A 19,421-nucleotide genomic window follows, 5' to 3' on the forward strand; every position below is an offset into this window, starting at 1 on the left:
GTTTGTGCCATCGCTCTGATTGGCTAGTCTGTTTTATGATGTCACAACCACGAGAAATCGCGCGGGTAATTCAAACTTAGCCTGGTACTGCGTCTTTAACGCGCGACTCTTTACGACAGGTCTTTCAAGTTGTACAGGGTATGTTGCTGGGCGAGTCGGTTATTCATTGTCACAGAAAGAACCCTATAGAGCATGTGTGTGTGTCCTCCTCTTCCTGGTTCGTCGTCTGCTATAGCGTTCTTTCTGTGACTTTCAAGTTCGTCAGCCAACATAGTGAGGAAGGTTATGACAGACAAATGATTGCTTCTTTCGCTCGTTTAAACCACATATAAGTAGGATGCAAAATATGCCATTTGACACAGCGGCTTTAACTACAATTAGGGTTAGCCCCGTGTCCTCAGCAACCAAGCGTGCCGTTGCGCCGGTGTCGATCGCGAAGGTTACGGTAAAGCTCCGCCATTGTATGCGGCGGCTCCACGATGGGCATATACAGCGGAAACTCCAATGAAACCAGGATCTTAGCCACCGAAAAAAACCTCGTACTTACACAGTTGTTAAAAACATCAAACGTAAAGCTGTGTGCTGTCATCACAGGAAAGATGATTAACCCTTTCATTGAGTGTCCGGTGCAAATTTTAAACGACGATGTAAATATCGTGCAAAAAGCAGCAAATTACAGGGAGTTAAAGCAAGTAGCAAGAACAAAGCCGGCGCTTTCTAACTATAATCGGGTTAACAGAGATAACAACTACGAATTTTTCTTTCGGCTTGCAGGATTCTCATTCACTGCAGCTACTGATGAGTTTGATGAGAACTTCGGTGGAGGTGGTGGAGGAGGCGGAGGCGGTGGCTCGAGTGGCGGTGGCTCGAGTGGCGGTGGCTCGAGTGGCGGTGGCTCGAGGAGTTCTCGAACCTTGCCTCCTCCCCGGTATGTGAATCCAACTACAACTACAACAGGTAAGGAGTAGTTTCTACGTACACTACGCGGCACATCCGGCGAGCCCTTGAACTTTTATATTCACTGAGCCAAGACGTAGGTATATTTCACGGGTCCCCAACTTGCGCACCTATTGCATGACCACACGAGACAGGCCACCTTCAAAAAGACTTTTTAGTGGCTACTCTTCCTGCTGGCTCTGACGCGCTGGGCCTTTTCTGGAGAAATTTCGAAGAGGTAGTTAGAATAGTTTCGGAAGAAAATTTTAGAGTAAATATGTACAAATTAGCGGGGTAAACGATAAATATTGCTGAACGCAAATTTGTATGTGTTGTGCACATAGAAAAAAATTTTTATGAAGGATCAAGGGTATGATCAAATAATTGAAAAAAAGGTAGGCTGGTGTAATGAAGTCGATGAGTAAACGATGATGCTGTCCCTGCGTGCAAGCGGCGATAACGGATAGGGGGGAGAGGGAGAGGCCAGCGGCCAGCGGCCACGAGGTGCCTATTCCGCGTCGGTTTCAGCGCTGGATCTTCCCACAGGAGGTGGCGCATATCGGCTTTTGTATCTGGGGACTTGCAGAAGGGACAAGCCTTTGCCGGTACCCAACACATATGCCTCTGGCTTTGTCAGTATAGTTAGTTGCTGGGCTAGTTGGTATTCTAGATTTAGGGACATAGTTATCAGCGCAAAGGTACGCGGCCAAAGAAAAGAAGGAAGACTAGGGACGGAACCCAGAGCTGACTCACAATTGTATATTTAGAGACGTACACAAGTTACACACGCCCAGACTAGCGCAGGCACATACCGTGCCAGGAAAACGATAAACAAAAAGAAACGCATCACACCTTTTATCTCAAGAACTTAGAAAGGAAATTCTTTTCGTCGTTTTACAAAACAACTGATCTATCGCTAAATCCTGCAGCCAAAATCTAGGATAAAGCGTCCAAAACCTAGGATACCACGTACCACCAGTTAAGCGAAGATCATTATTTCGCACCTTATAGCCACTTAACTTTTTGCTACATATGTATGTATGTTTTGTTCACATTTCGCGTATTTTACACGTGCGTGAATATGGGAGTTATATTTCTTTGCTTTAGCTAAACTGGAGTAATGTCGAGGTACTTGCTGCCCACTGTCAAGAGGCTTTTTTTTTTTTTTTTTGCTTCATGTATGCCTCTTGCGGTTTACTCACCCCAGCTACAGAGAGTATTGATTCAAATAAATCTCGAAATAGCATTGGTTATTCTTTCTTGAAGCCCAACTAATGCCCTTAAAAGGTACTTATATCTTACATAAGATTAAAAATGCGGTGTAGAATTCAGCGTTATTCAAAGATTCCTTCATGCTTTTGCAATGCGCTTTATAACAAGGCCTTGTTACGACGCACAGTTTTGTTTGACCAATTTATCCCTCATCAGCATGCTCACATTTAACAGAAAGTAACTCTGTCTTTAATACGTGTCTTTGGAATGTGAATTGGAATTGGTTTATTGATTCCTCGTACAAACGAGAGGAGGCAGGGACTAAAGGCTATGGGAAAGGCTGACCGAGGTCCCTGCCCCCCACACAGATTCTGGCATTAGAAATTAAAAACAATATCAGTAGCAGTTTGTCATTTCACACACTTAGGATAAAAACGCACATAATACCGACAGTGAAAAATGGTTACAATTACTTCTACCATATGCTAATTACACAAGAAAAATTTTCATCTCAAAATCATACATTTCACACAAAACATTTTCATCTATATGGAACAATTTAGGAAAATAAAACTGATATGAATACACATGGACAGTTCCTATAACTTATGGAAAACAACCTACTGAGATGGCTATACAAAAGTTTTCATCTCTAAATCATACATTTCGCACAAAACATTTTCATCTACATGGAACAATTTAGGAAAATAAAACTGATATGAATACACATGAACAGTTCCTATAACTTATGAAAAGCAACCTACTGAGATAGCTGGACATACTAAGAAAAAGAAGTGCCAAAGACAACAAGATATGCGGATTGTATTCTGAAAGCCACGTTCTGCATTCCCGAAAGCGCACATAAGATGGATCACATAAGAGACCGTCAAATCTGAGAAGTTATTCAGTTCCGAAATACAGATTTTGACGTGTCTTTACCACAGAGATGCCTACTACAACCACTTCTACCACGACAACGACGACGACAACGACGACATCGACGACTACAAAGCCAACTACTACAACAGCTCGGTACACGGGACCGCCAACTACCACTCGTGAGTTCCTGCTACTCGTAAGGCTTCGCACTACTGAGAGTTATTGAGATTCTGGAGTGCTGCTGAATGTTTTCAGTTGTAACTTTCCGCACGGACAGCGTTCGACAACTAATTTAAATACGGCTAAGCCCACAGCACTCGACGGACTAAACGACGGTTATTGTAAAACTAGGTGACGGCCTCGGTTTGCGTGTTTAACCGTGAAAATAGCGGTTCGTGTGGAGGGAAGGCTCCATCCGCGCAGGCTGAGAAAAGCGCACGAATATTTCTATCATTGTAAATAGATCACTAAATATCTGTACTCCCAGACAAATTTAGAGCGTGTGAGGGTACCTTCTTTGGTCGCTCAGGAGATTTCCTCGGCTTGCGTGTGGAGCTGCAGCGGGGCAGTCTCCAGCTGACATAAGCGGGCGGTCGTTTAGTGGCCAGCTTTCAATGGCTGTAACCAGAGAATTGGTCCTAGCGAAAGCTTCCCGAAGAAAACAAATTCTACTCTTTCACTAAAAATGCACCCCCGTCACAGTAATTCCAGAATTGAAAAAAAATTAACATATTTGGAAAAAAAGCATGAACGTTATATTTCGTATCAAAGCTGAAATGCAGCTGTTCTTTGTGGGATAATAATTTGAACTTACGACATATGTACCGCCAACTGTATGCCGTTAATTGTAAACGCACGATTCCTCTTAGAAGTGACATAAGTACCGCGATTCTCGTTCCTGAAATGACAGCCCAACATTATGGAATCTGTAAACGGGGTGTAAGCTGGGGTGTTTGGGCACAACCCATTTCAGAGGCAGCCATTTTGGCTACGATGTCACGCCGAGAGCCACCATCCTAAATTTGGGATTTCCAACATTGGTCGCGATTTCAGCCCATGACGTTATAGACGCGTGGGTTCGCTTCCAGTCGCGATATTAGATTATGACGTCATAATTGTCACGGCTCCGGAAGAGGTGCGAGACACCTTCTCGAACCGAGGCAAAGGGGTTGGAACTTTGACGCCCAGCGTTAGCCGGTTATGTTCAGCGTTGCGAATGAGAACAGAGCCACGAAGTCAATGATGGAAAAACAACTATATATTCTCAGTATTATACACAGGATTTCACGACGCAAGCATTTACAGACATTTAAAACAACACAGTTAAGGTAGCATACATGAAAAAACTAGCAATTACAAATACATCAGTCAGAATTCTCACTATCAAGCTACATGCAAATTGAACACAGACGTTTAAAACAAGATAAGACGAGTATAGAAAAAGTTCAGAGGAAATTTGGAAACGGGCATATTGTCCGACGAGCGCGGCGGCACTCCACTCACAAAGGCGACGCAGATGAGGAACTCTCGAAGGCGATGGTCCTTCCGGAGCCCTGAGGCGCAGTCTTCGTGGTGCGATGCGGCGGCGGTTCGGGGAGCCCGGAGTGTTTGGAGGCGAGAGGCGCACGGCCGTTGGGTCCGAGTCGGCTTCTTTTCTAGCCGTCGGTTGACAATGCACAAGACACGCCCACGCAATAGTTCCCTCCTCAAGTCAGGGTCCGTAGAAACAAACACGCACAAGTGCACACACAGGAAGGGGCACGTAGGCCCCGCAACTTCCACACTGCATGGCCACCATGTTGCGGGTGAAAAAAAGTAAGTCACAACCAAAACAACCGAAAGAGGATGCACGTACGCCAACAACTTCGGTCCTGCTAGGGGTCACTTTGCAAAACAAGCTGGAAAGACGCCCCCGCTCGTATACTGCGAGGGGGTTTGTCTAACTGCACGGGAACTACCCGCGACAAGAACGCGCACGTGCGCGAGCTCTTGACATTACCGACAAGGCAGAGGCACACAGAATACACTGAAATATCTCAATCAACTCTTCTAGAATACTGCATATGATTAATTGCAATATTATAAAAAATATAAATGCTGTCACTTTTGTGACAATAAGCAACCCTCGAATTGTGTCCAAACCAATTGTTTGGCAAATTCTAGTCAGTCTTTCAATACCAAATCGCCAAATAAATACATGCTAAGCCATGCCATACAGCGCTTCAGTGCTTCTTAATCGGTTTAAGCCAACTAAAACGGCGACTAATTTTGCACTATAATGATAATACAGGTCGGTCCACTGAAAGGGCGCCATCAGTGTCCAAATGCGTCGGAAAACGTGATCGGCATTCAGTCGAATTTCAGGTGGTGCTTAAGCGGCCTCCAAGAGTTTTAAAAATTAAGCTCCAATTAACACCATTTGGCAACACATGACTGCATATTGTCATGTGTGGTGATGCCAGCATGTCAGCCCTACAGCGTTTGCTGAACAAAGAAGTATACTCGCGTGTACACCACAAAACATCATGTGACGGTAAATAAAGATATACGCAGCCCTCCCTATTGGTGCGCGCGCATAATCTTGAGGCTGTGCATTCTGATCCAATTTGTTCGTCAACGACAAACCCCTGAGTGTGAAAAGCTCGAAGCTTTTAAGCGGCCATGGTAGTATAATATAAAGGGTCTTGAATATTTGGAGGCTGGGATTTAAAAAATTCCTATGCAACATCTACTGCCCCATTCGAGCTGAAATAACGTTCACAAAGTAGCAAAATATCGTCTACGTTATCTGATAAGTGATTCAACATTGGTACTTGCCTAGATTTTCCGAAATCGAGGAAAAACTGCTCTCGGTGGCGTGCAAAATTTTCGCAGAAGAGAGTCGAAAAGCTATTTTGACATGATGCGTCATCTGGCGAGCAGTGAGACAAGCTCCATCCCGGCCGTTGGCGCGCTTGCCTCGCTGCCCAACAGATGACGCATCATGTCAAAATAGCTTTTCGACTCTTTTCTGCGAAAATTTTGCACGCCACCGAGAGCAGTTTTTCCTCGATTTCGGAAAATCTAGGCAAGTACCAATGTTGAATCACTTATCAGATAACGTAGACGATATTTTACTACTTTGTGAACGTTATTTCAGCTGGAATGGGGTAGTAGATTTTGCATAGAAATTTTTTAAATCCCAGCCCCCAAATATTCAAGACCCTGTATAAGCCATTAGAGCTCAGAGTCTTTAATTACCCGCATTCCATTTTTCACACTGTGTACTCATTCCTGCGTATAACTTAGTATAAACAAAGTTGATCTCAACCTGTTGTAAGGTGCCAGAGATACCTTATAAAGAATGCGTCCTTAATATGAGCAATCCCACAGAAGAAAAATTAAGAGCGAAATTTCTTCTTCCAGGTAGAGCACAATTACTACTACTCTGCCAAATGTGGTTAAAACAGAAAGACGTCTATTGGGTAAAAGCTAGTTAACATCTTCGAATCTCCGACTTAGCTGGAGGCCTACATTGGATTTTGTAAGCCTTTACGCTCTTTGCGATGCCTGCCCATTTGATTCACGTCTTGGGCAATGCAAGCAAGCTTCCATCATTCCACTGTGTCTCATGTTGCTGTGTATATTCGGGCGAAGCTTGGTATCAGTACGAAGGTTCGCTTCTCGCGAACTCAGCTCACTGGTTTTAAATACTTACAAGAGGAAAGCACATCCAGCTTTTCAGACGACAGGCCAACTTTATAGCGAACAAGAGAGCCGCTCAATTGGGGTCTTCATTATATTTTCGTGCTCTGGCGCTCTCTGCTGCGGTTCCGCGTCTTTTTTTTTTTTTTTTTTTTTGTCAGTGTGTATATACACGCCGTACATTTGCGAGTTCATTAAATCGCTAAAAAAAAAGTATTTACGAGTGCGGCGACTTACATAAACATCCATCGCACGAATGAAATTCTCTAAATGATATCGTCACGTACAGCCACATGATTTTGCTTACTTAGATGCATGTCACGATAGCTATTTTTTTTCTCTCGCACGGTTTTAAAGCAGACTTGGAAGATCGTAAGCACGCAAGTTCGATAGAGTCCTTATGGAAAACAATTTACATGGATTTTTATAATATGCCTTATGGCAAGCTTGCGTAATAAAAAAAAAAAAGTTCGATAAAGGTGAAGGGTAATCAGGGCACGTTGAGGCACCTCTGCCGTCACATGAGTATATGCGAGGTTTTCGGAAGTGATCCCGTTAAAACCGGATCAGCTTATACGATGGAAAGTGAGGAGAAGCTATTACCTCGCTTGTAAACTAGGAGGCCCGCCATAGCACAAATGTGCGCAATTATCACTCGAATTTTAGCTTATTTGTTGTTTTCACTTGTTTACATATGCTACAGACTGGGTGAAGTGCTTTTATTTTTAATTTTTACTCCTATGCCTATACACGCAGAGGGCCAAGCCGAGCAAATGGGTTAATTCAAAGGAATTATGATTAGTACTATCAATTATGAATGGCTCTATCATACACGCCTGCCACACTAGTTAGGAATTTTTCATTAACTTTCAATGATATGCGAAACCTATCAGAACATTTTTGGCCCTAAACATCCGCCGGTTGTAATGATACTAGCCACTTCCTGAACACAATTGCGAGGCAAACACTGTGAGCAATTTAAAAAAGAGATGTTTCTTTATTTACAAAACTCATGAAGTGGACAAAGAGAAAAACAATATGGGCAAGCACAATCAAGAAGTACACAAAAACATTTCATTATTTACAAAGTTCAATCACCACATGATGACTACTTGCGTAGTTTTCTATTCGCAAAGATAAAACTCGCCAGACTAAACACGCAGCTCCTATCTTGCTCAGCAGTTTGTTTGTTTTCCGGTAAGCTGCTTAATCAATTACTATTTTTCCTGCGTTGATAAGCTGTGGCCTAAACAACGTTTTTATGATTATCTTCGTTGCTTCAGTGGCGTGGTCCTTTATTGCTGCACAAAGCTAGAAGAGAGCACCTCTCGAAGTAAGCAACGTAAGCTATAGCGACATGTGCGCTACACATGGAATGTAGCAATGTACGCTCCACTGGAATTTGTTATATTTGCAAGCAAGCGCAGAAGCCTTAGGATTAAAAATGGGGAGGAAAATGAATGTCTCATCAGTTCACCAAACTGCAACAAGACCTTGCAGCTGAGAAACATGCATTCCTTTGACCACTCGTGCATACGCTAGTAACGTTTATTGACTGCCGGGTTCACGAGTGACCGTTAGGCACTCAAAGACTACCACCTACACGAGGCAGTCTTGACGAGTAACGTACTATTTCACAAGCAAAGAAAACTATCTACACGAGCACAATGCGTAAATTTTAAGTAGAACGGAACGCCTTATGTGAACGCAGCAAGAACATCAACACTCCGCTTCGTTAGTAAACACAACACTTAAATTGTGAAACATTTCGGACACACCTCGCGGTCAGTCTTTGCTGGAAAACCAGCTAAAAATGAAAGGCGACGTGACACGCTCGTAACAAATTTTTCGTCGATGTACACGCGCAAAAAACGAGAGAACCGCCAGCGGAGATACGCCGCAAGCGGGCTGGACGATGAATCGACGCATAGGCGCGCACTGCCGCCTGGTGGCGCCTGGAGGAACTGACAAACTTACAACATTTGGCTGGGCCGCGCGCCGATTGGAACGGCCGGAGAGAAACACGCGCGCGAGGGCGATCTCGGAGGCCATGTTCTAATACGCCCTAGACCACCCGGAGTCTGTGCTGGGCCTTCCTCTAACCTCGCCCCGCGGCAGCTTCGAGGCGGGAGATCAGCGCGCCCGCTGTTGGTCCTGTTGCGCTACCAACAACTGCTGCCTCCAAGTCGGACAGTTCAAATGCCAGCTGTTTCATGGCCTATAAGAGAAGGCGTCTGGCTAGTTGTCGAGATCCATCTGTTAATAAGTCTCCTCTCTCGATGCTAAGACCTCCTCTTTACCTGTGGCCACAAGTCTTCACGGGTGTTCTCGGCTCTCTATGCTTCCTTCAAGAGTCATCCCTCGACGCTTTAATCTAGGATGTCGGCACTCCTACGACTTCGGCTGCGTGTGCGTTTTTCATTTCTACTAATTTCCTCTTCTCCCCTCTCGTTGCCCCTTTCTATCTAAATGCTGGCAGTGATTGTGACGCTGAAACAATTAACTGTTAGTCACAGGCCCATATATTTTCCTCTTTTATCCATTCGTTCAAATCCTCTCACGGCTGTTGAGAGACCGTCGTGAGCGTCCGCCGAGTGTTGTGCTGCTCGCCAAAAGCGGACGTGTCAGAATCTGGCTGGGCGCCGCTGCGCGTAGACAGTCGCTTGTTGCCAGTAGTTTTGGGAAACCCCCGTGCCAATATTCTGTTTCTTACCATGATTATTAATAACGCATAAAATCCCTTTTGTTCATTTCATCTCGCGGACTCGGAGCCTTGATAACCGAACACGGACTTGAATCGCGAGAGCGCATACCACCTCCGGCGCACCGCTTGAAGGAATGTTGTTGTGCATCGCTGACTGCTCCTAACGTTTCATGTTTGTTTTGCGCAGAGAAGCCGCTGGCCAGGAACTCGCTGATATGCACACTCGGCACTGGTCTTCCACGCCCCAGCTATGTGATACCAGAGGACGGTTTGTGCACAATCATATTTTTTGACTCGCTGTACTCACACCCGTCTATTAGCCTGAACGAGCCGTACGAAGACACCATGCTGTACATGATGGATTCTTCGCGGAGGAGCACAATCACCGAATTCGGTGTCGGCTTCGACTATAAGTGAGTTTCTTCGTGTTGCTGAGTAAGCCTAAGCTTTGCATGTAAGGTGCGCAAATATTTGCATTTTATGCATTTCGGTGCGCTCACATTTCTTCGGTATAGAGGCAAAAAAAAAAAGACATTCTGGAATCTTGCTACGTAATCTGCTCGCATGCGCCAGGTTGCTATTACGTAAGCTGACAGCGTGATGCACACGAAGGCGTCTCATTCTACCCAGGTTTCATCGGTATCTGAAAGAAAGGGAAACACGGTTGCCACCACACGCTTTGAGATTTTATTAAGTAATGTTATGGACCCACGGAGGAAGAAATTAAACTTCCCCCACCCATTTCCATTGTATATTTCATATTATCATTCATCACTGTCACCGCACCTTTGGAGTTACCGCACCTCCTGGCTGACAACACTTTTTGCGTTATAACGTTCTAGGCCGAGTTTGCAGAGTAAATCTTTGTAACGTACTTTGCTCAGGATCATTGCACCTCATTGTCTCCTTTCTTTTACTGGCCACAGGATGGTATGCACTCCGGCTAACATGCTTGTCGCAGTGATGCCTCCTATAGCATGGTAATTACGGGGCTGACTTAGCAGCCGTTTGAAATTGTATGCTCCCAGGCTGGTGGATGCCTTTTCACAGTGGATTGCGCCGCATTCAGCTTTGTTTGGGTAGTGTAAGCCTGCTCTGGCCTTTGCGTTCAAAAGGTGCGACATGGAGTGGCAGGACTATGCGAAGTATTCGAGTGGAATCCCTGGCGGATTTCATGGTCCAATGCGCGTTTCAGCGGCACTTGGCAGGGCTAGACGGCATTGAGATATGCTTGCATGCTTTTGCGCAGCTAACTGAAACATGAAATGATAACTAGTGGGACGTCGGTGCATACATCCAATATTGTGATTACAACCAATGTTCTGCGTTTCAAAGAAAATTTGACGGCTGTCGGTTGGCATATGCTATAGAAATCGTGTACACGTGGCAACGTATTTACAGTTGGGTATACGTAGCAAATTGTCACGTATACATGGTTGCGTATGCGCGACAATTTGCTACGTATACACAACCTGCTATACAGGGGGAGTATATGTCGGGAAATGTCACATGATGTAGGCTTGTTTATAGCCAGTGATAGTTTTGGTTTTACTATTGCTCGTGGTTTTAATTCTCCTCTATTGGTCACGTGCAAATTCGCCAAAGGCTGGTGCAAATCTCATTATCTGCCTCGGGGTTATGCAGCTAATTAATGGTTTGTTCCACAGAAATCTCTCGACTTTTTTCTTCTGAAGTTGGGAAATGTAGGCTGAGATTATATTAGTCGTACATAGCTGATACGTATGCAGGTAATGAAGAGTTTAAAGGAATTTTTATTTGTAAATACGAAACACCCCATAGTCACGACCGTTTGAAAATAATATTAAAATATATTTTATAACCTATCAACTTAGAAAAAATGTTTATGAAAAGCGCTGTTTTCCACATAGTTATGTTTTCGTGTTATGATACTCACCTTATCCTTAATCATATCCTTAATATTCTCAAAAAGAAAATAAGGTCACAGGAATATCTGATATTTTTATAACTTTTCTTCTTGGATAAAAGAGAGAATTGGTCATAATCACTATTCTGATAAGTAGGGAAACAGAACGTCTATAGAGGTGATTATCCATGACTGTAGAACACTGAGTATTGGGGGTATGGTTAATGCTGTGTAGCAGATTCTTCGCCAACAGAAAGTAATACCAGCTGCCAGCTGTTGACTTTTTGAGTTCCAGCACTTACAAATACACTGTTTGTAGAACCAAAATATGCAGTTTCTCTACCGGAAAAATCTGGGCAACGCTTTTAGGCTGATGAAGGCACGTCATCATGTGCTATATGTGTCCTTAACATCGTTGAAGATGACGACGAAGTGGGAGTGTTTCCGTGTTGCTGCTCGCTGCTATGCCAGTTGAGGCTGTTGTAAATATACTGTAAAAATATCGAGTTTCCACGTATTCTATTACAACTTCCATTTGTAATTTTTGTTAATCAAGAGCAGCTCCTCATTCAGAGTGCAGTGACAGGAGTGGCTTCGTTATACAAAACGTAAATGCACAACTTATGCCTTTCGAACTTTGTCCGCTATCAATGCTTCCGCTTTTCTTCAATGATTTCTTCAAATTAGTCAGCCAGTATTGCCGCTTTCGAACTATGTGTGCCATAACCACAAATGTAGAGTGAGGCTTCTAATAACATTTACCAGCAAAATTTACGCTTCTTGCGTAAAAGTGTAAATTTTTCCTGGCCATTTTTATGTTCATTATTTAGCTCACAAAATCAAAACTGTCCACGTAAGACATCTCGTATATAATTAGAAACCAGGAGTACACCATTAACCACACCGAAATATTATTGGACCCTGTAGTGCATGCGAAAACGGCACTTTCGATTCAATCGTATGTAAAATTAACAATATGCACAGGAAATGCAAGACTTTTGGAAGAACTTCTGCTCTACTGTAGCGGTTTGCTAACGCAAGTAGACGACTAAAACAGAATATTGGATTAGCACTAAACAAAATTAATAATATTGCCAGAAAAGGCACAATTATTTATATCTCCCCCTAACTACATGAAGCTACGTACAGGACATGACCTTGATTTCAGATAGCGAAGGTTGGGGCCATTGAATTTATGAGTTCAAAGTGTACTCGGATAGCAGTAGGTAATTGCGTTTCACAAGGGGAATACAGAAACGAGATAGTAATAGATGAGTAATTACTCAGTGACATTCACCCAAGCGCAGCCATATGGCTACAGAGGAAAGCTATACAGGTTTCTCAGAAACTTCGTAATTAAACAGACATTCGTGCTGAGCCGGGGACCAACCCGGCGCCGTCGCCTTCCCGGGGCAGTCGCTCTACCGACTCAGCTAACCAAGACGGCTAGCAGATTCGATGGTAAGGCGAGAGCGAATTGATCTATAACGCGAAGTGGGAATTATGTTGGTCAAATATTTAGGGGAATCCCCCAAGGTGGAGTAGAATTCTAATAAGGGAATAAATACTCAGGGACATTCACCCAAGCGCAGCCATACAGCTATAAATGAAATCTATACAGCTTTCCCAGAAACTTCGTTGTTAAACAAAAGCCAGAAACCAGATAGGTATCCAGTACAATTGCTTCAAAGCATGGGTTCAATTACGATTAATTTTCATTCCACAAAAGCTAATGGAAATAAATTTACGGTGAATCAACAAAACAAAACCTCATTATTTTCTTAAAATTGCAAAGGAAGACTTTACGAGTTGTTAACGAGATGATAACTTGTTTCCAGTGAGGAAATCTTTAATAACTTATTGTGTTTTTAATGAATAACAATTTTCAGTAAAATACTAGCCGAATAAGTTCAGCTGGAAGAGTTATGCATCTCATCAAGTTTTCAATTTGCAATTTTTTGGTAAAGCGTCATTAGTGCTTGAAGAAATGACTGCTGGAAAACTTAAAATGCCGTACTAGGTACAACATTAGGAAGCCTGACAACGGATTACTCGTTTCTAATGACTATCTGAATGCCGGGAAAGTTGTTTTTGGTTCTCTGTGCCTGAATTCAAGGCATTGTTTAAGTTGCTTTATTACCTCAATCATTTACCGACTAAGCGCAAAGTGTGCCACTTCTTTGCTACAAAAACCATTATAAACAAAACAGCAATATTTATTTGTACTATTAGTCATACAGTCCTTCGCTTTTTTTGTACCATTTTTCCACATGTTGCTTTTTCGCCCTCAATGCTAATTGGCCAAGTTTGTTTTCAAGCTGTTTTGGAACAATATTTTGTCTTGCCACCTTCGGCAGTATTCAGGCCATGTTGTGAAAAATAAAGAACACAACATGAATATATGAAGTAAGCCGTTCATTGTCAGGGATGAGTGCCACCGGAAGTGAAAATTGCGCACCAAGTACTTGCTGCTGGCGCGCGCTTCGTATTTTGTGGCGTATTTGTTTCTGCTTTTCTCTTTCCCTGTTCGTTGATTTATCTTTGCCATTATTTTTATTTTTGTTCCTATCAGCCTCCGGGGTGATGCGACGAGAGATTTGTCCAACCCAACCGCAAAGGAAAAGCTGGAAAAACTCTGGAGTGCTCGCATTTACCATTACGGATGTATAAACACACCTCAGTTCGGCGCCAGAGCAGAAGCCCGCCAACAAATGCTGATGACTTTAAAAGTGAGTTTGATTCTGGGATGTTTCCTCCATCTCCTAACTGCAGAGGAATAAGAGGTGTAGTCACGATTTGATGCGTGCTGTAGAACAGGGGCTCTTACGTCTTCAGGCTTGTAAAAACGCTATTCCGCCCAGGCTGCACAAAGTGGGCTATGAAAGGGGGGGGGTCCGATGTAGGCAATGCAGAACCGCCCCAGTGGGCTCAGTGTGGGCGCTGCAACAGGGGCCGACGTAGGCCTGTAGTGGGCTGCCGGCAAAGCTCCGATGAGCCCCACCTGGAACCGATGTAGGAAGCCCTCGCGAGACTGCCCACTTTCTGCGCGCATTCCCAAAAGTGCACATCCCGCCAAATCCAGCCGATGTTACTACTTTGGAAAGATTCGGGGAAGCCACTCTTGACGAACATTTTTTATTACTGTCCGCCCCTCAAAAAACGACATTTGACCGATGCAGGTTCTATAGCGCAAGCCGCACTTAGGCTTGTCCTCTTTATTCTCGTAGGGGTCCTACGCAGATAATTGATGGGAATCCCTTGTCCAAGTACTCCAACTGAATATTTACGGAGATAATTAAGGAATTATTTTATACATATCTAACCTTTCTAAACAGCTACAACATTAAATTTCACAATTTTTATCATTAATATAGCCTAAATGACTCCATGTTTCATCTTGTTCAAGCGGTGCAGGTGTGTGTTCTGAACAGTAATATTGTGCTGACAGATGCAGGCTGTTCACGGCAACCACTGAGTATGTTTCAATATCTTAAGTGCAATTTGCATGATCGCGATAACTAAAGCCATGTAATAGTTCTAACCGACTAAAATGCTAACAACTATTATACAAATGATCTATAATAGTATTTTAACGCAACGTCTAATACAAATGAAGGATGGAAACAATGCTTGCATAAATGTGTGCGAAAACGGCGGTATGTACAGCCCCGTTAAGGCCGATATAGGACCCACAGCGGCATTGACACGGCAGCCCCATTTGGGCTAACGCTATTTCTAGCGACAAGAGCCGGCATTTACGTTGCATCAGCAATCATAACAAACTAGACAAGCATACGCAAGCTCAAGTTTCTTCCTCGCCATAGAAAATGTGGGACCTGCTGCGATTTTATGTGGGCAGTCCCAATAAGGCTGGTGATTTTTTTTTTTTTTTTTATCTAGAGCCCACTTGCTGTACCACGTGCATTCACATTCCCCACAAGGGACCGATTGCGGTATCATGCGGACACGCCCGCTTTCCAGCCTTATTACGGTCGGTGTGGGACCTAATGCGGTTTTGTGTCGGCAGTCCCAATTCGGCTTGGTGTTGTTTTTGAACCTAGAGCCCAGCTGCTTATTGCACGTGTCTTCAAACTCCCCACAAGAGACCGATTTTGGTTACATGCTGGCACGCCCGTCTTCTAGCCCTATCACGGCCAACGTGAGACCTACAGCGGTTTTTTGTGGGCAGCCTTAATTGGGCGGGGTATTGTTTTTCAACCTAGAGACAGTATGCAGCTGCACATGCCTTCGAACTCCCCACAAGGAACCGATTTTCATACCATCCGGGTAAGCCCACCTTCCAGCCGTATTACGGCCGATATGGGACAGAAAGCGGTGTAGCTAAGGGTGCCTCATTTGGACTTCATGAGGGCTTGCCCAAATTCAGCTCTTATGCATATTTCCCCAGCCCTCAAGTACCTACAAGGGGCCGAATGGGCAGCTAGTGGGCATACCAGCTTTCTTGCCGCACTATGCCGATGTAGGTTCAACAAAGATTTATTGTGGGCGGCCTCATTTCGGATTTATGAGCGTTTCCCATAAAGAGCCCACATTTAGGTTGGACTGGCCTCAAATATCCGACAAGGGACCATCGTGGTCTAGCTTTCCCGTGAAACTCGTAACCGGGCACCGTTCATCCCCTGGCCAAGATCCTTGGAGGGCGGGTCGAGACTGTCTCTTCGCGCCACCATCAGCGAATACTTCAATGCTGCTCGCGTAGACCCCAAGCTCTACCCCGACTCTCATCCTAATCTTTCCGTTCGGGAGGCTCATATCCTTCGGCAAATACAGTTTAATACACTCATAACCCCTGCACGGCTATATCTCTACAAATTTCGTCGTGCTCCATTATGCCCCAACTGCCCTTCCCCTTAGCCAACCTTTCACACTGCCTATTTGCATTTCCGGTTGCATTGCAATCGGGATTCTTTCCCACCTCCTCCCATACTATATGGACCTGGATGGATTAGCTTCGTGCTGAGGATGCAGAAGAACAGCGCCTGCTCGTCCAGCAGGCCATCGAAGTATTAGGTGCCAAAGTGCTGCGCCTCAATAAAGTCTTCTACTACTACTACTACTGCTATGTGTATCATTAGGCGCGAACATTCCATATTATATCAAACGTTGGAAGACGACCGTGAGTAGCAATGAAGCGCTTGTTTTCGAGTGTGTGCGTCAGAGACATCCTCGAAAGAAACTGCATGCGCTGGAAATCTGCTCATTAGTGACGCGTGTTTATTTGCGCGAAGGCGCTTATACGCTTACCACCACGGACCAAGAATATTGCCCTATGTTTTTTTTTTATCCTGACACTTTGATTTGCTAATCATTTTTCTGAGGTCACAATAACGTGGCCTCGCGCGGGTTATTCAAGCTTAGTCCGGTATGGCGGCTCCAACGAGTGTGTTTTCCTAAGCGGGTCTTTCAAATTTTGCTAGTCAAAAGAGAGGGTGGCGTAACCTTGAATAACAAGTGACGGACCATGACGTCTTGTATGGCTTCCGCACAGAATAACAAACTATCGCTGAAACACCGAACCGGTCGAGTTAGAATACGGGAAGTCCACTCCGACATGGCACCACAAGTAGGGCTAAGCCCGTGGCTACCCCGACCAAGATCGCCATTTTAACTGAACTTATCGCGGAGGCCCTGGTTAAGGGTCCGCCATTTGTTGTGGCGGCTTTTAAATGGAGCCGCATCTACAGGGGAAAACACATGGGCTGGGTTTCTTTCGGAGCACAAAACGATAAGCTCAGAGCAAAATATTGCACAAAGCGCGCTGCAGGAAAATGGACGATAACAGGAGGCCAGCTTAAGTACTTAAGTACTTATAATGAAAGTACATTGATTCATATAACGCTACCTACAAGTATGTAGGATTACATTATGGAGAAAAAAAAAGAACATTAAACGGCAGATAAAAACTCATAAGGTAAACACTTGACTAAATCAGTGTAAAAAAATCCAGCCTTAGACCAATATAAAAAAGAAAAAGAATAATAAAAAAGAACCGTTGATGACAACTCAAGAGGCAGCGACCTTCTCTTTGAAGCTAGATAAAGAAGTCTTTCAAGGTGAAGCTACAAAAGGAAGTTTAATCAAGGCAATGAAGCTTCTGCTACCTGATATAGGTGCGCAAAAACAACAGAACACATTAGTTTAGGGTGCGGCAGTATCTATTTAGGGGTCGATGTGAACACACTGACTCTAGCTGAAGTCCTGGCGTTAAGCGATAATAAAAAAATCGTGAATGCATCTGCGTAGCAAGGGCCATTTGTAAGAATGCTGGCTAAATAGCAGGGAAAGGACGAAAGGGTGCTACATTAGAATTAAAGAAACGCATTTAGAAACATACGGAGTCAACCTAATGTTGTTGAACATGAAGGGCTGCATAATTGAAGCATAAGAACAAATGTTTAGCACTGGCAACTATTATTCTAGTAGAAATTAGGAAGAAGAAATGGGCATGGGCAAGACATGTAGTGCGAAGAGAGGATAACCGATGGTCGCTTAGGGTAACAAATTGGATTCCAAGGGAAGGAAAGCGTAGCAGGGGGCAGCAGAAAGTTAGATTGGCGGATGAGGTTAACAAGTTCGCTGGGGCCAAGTGGATGCAGCGCGCACAGAACCGGGTTAATTGGAGAAATATGGGAGATGCCTTCGCCCTGCAGTGAGTATAGTCAGGCTGATGATAATGATGATGCTGGCAACGCACTCAGGTTTGTGAGACACCGCAGCAAGCCACATGGTTCTGCGCACCGGTCTTAAAATATACTCTTTCTGAAATAAACTGTACATAACATCGCGGGAAAATATGGCTATTTCCTGCCGGCCGGCAATAGGTTTTGCTTCATTCCATTTGTGCAGAATTGCAAGTAACAAAAAGAGGTGCTTGAAGAAAAGTAGAAGTCTTTTTTGAAAGAACACGCTTTTTACGTAGTGCTTCTTTTTCTGGCACGCAGGCAATTAAAGATATCATGAAGGTCGGAAGAAACCTCCAAGTTCGGCCTATTTACACAGCGCTAATGTTTCCCTTCACGCACAAGAGTGGTGTCCGCGTCGTCCTCGAAGAATTCAGGTACGGGGCAGCCTCTACAATTTCATCCAAATATTATTACACCTGACTTCCTCTTTAGCGGGTAAAAGATTGCAGGAGCAATTATTCCTTCATTAATATTTGAGGAGCTCACTTTAAACCAGCCAAAAGGACACGACACAAAGAATAGAAGCAAACAAGATGAGGCTGGACTAACAACGGACGTTTTATTTAAGGAAAGAAGATAACGAAGACTCGCACTGAGATGCGCGCGCATAATGCCCAAGCCAGTGAAAGGGCGGAAACAGTTCCAAGTCATGGTCTTACTATCGAGTTATCTTAAAGAGCGAATTCGTTACTATGAACCTTAACCGACGGCTCAGCCACACACATGTCCTTAACCTTAGCGATGAAAGGGCCTCAACTCTCTTCCTAAAAATATGTTTATCATTTCCATAAACTCCAGATGTGCCGCTGAAATCAGGAATGTCAAGAGACGGGTCGTGCTTCAATTTACATTTGTCGGATTGCACGTGCGAAGCCAAATTAGAGTTCGCTTTCCCTCCTAGAGAGAGTGCTCCGTCAGGCGCACATTAAGACATCTTCCTGTCTGCCCGTATTAGTATCGACCACAATGCATCGGAAAGCGATAAATCACATTCTTGCTGTGAGTGGTGAGCCTTGTAATGTGCGACACTGTGCGCTGAAAACCATTACGCGATGTTTTGTCGAGCCTCCTTTTAACGCTGGGGACTGTCGTTTGTAGTCTAATCTGCATTATTAATCGCCTTCCTATCTTTCAGCCACATGCACTGACTAATCAAAAAGCCCTTATCTATATCTTCCTTGCCTGTCATCAAAAAAGTGTAATGTACGCCCTAACATGGGCAAATAAACATTACGTCTGGCTTCAAAATTTCGCACGAGACCGCTTGACAATTAAGTTCGATTTCTTCATAGGTAAATGGCCAGTTAATGCCCTTCGTTCTTGCGCAAGTAAAATGTCTTTTACCTGCACTGACTGGAACAAATTCAGCGCACCGCCCCACCATTCATCACCATCATCATCATAATCAACTCCTATA

This window comes from Amblyomma maculatum, chromosome 9 (genome assembly GCF_055883805.1).
Source record: "Amblyomma maculatum isolate TAMU_Amacu chromosome 9, ASM5588380v1, whole genome shotgun sequence".
Taxonomy (NCBI): domain Eukaryota; kingdom Metazoa; phylum Arthropoda; class Arachnida; order Ixodida; family Ixodidae; genus Amblyomma; species Amblyomma maculatum.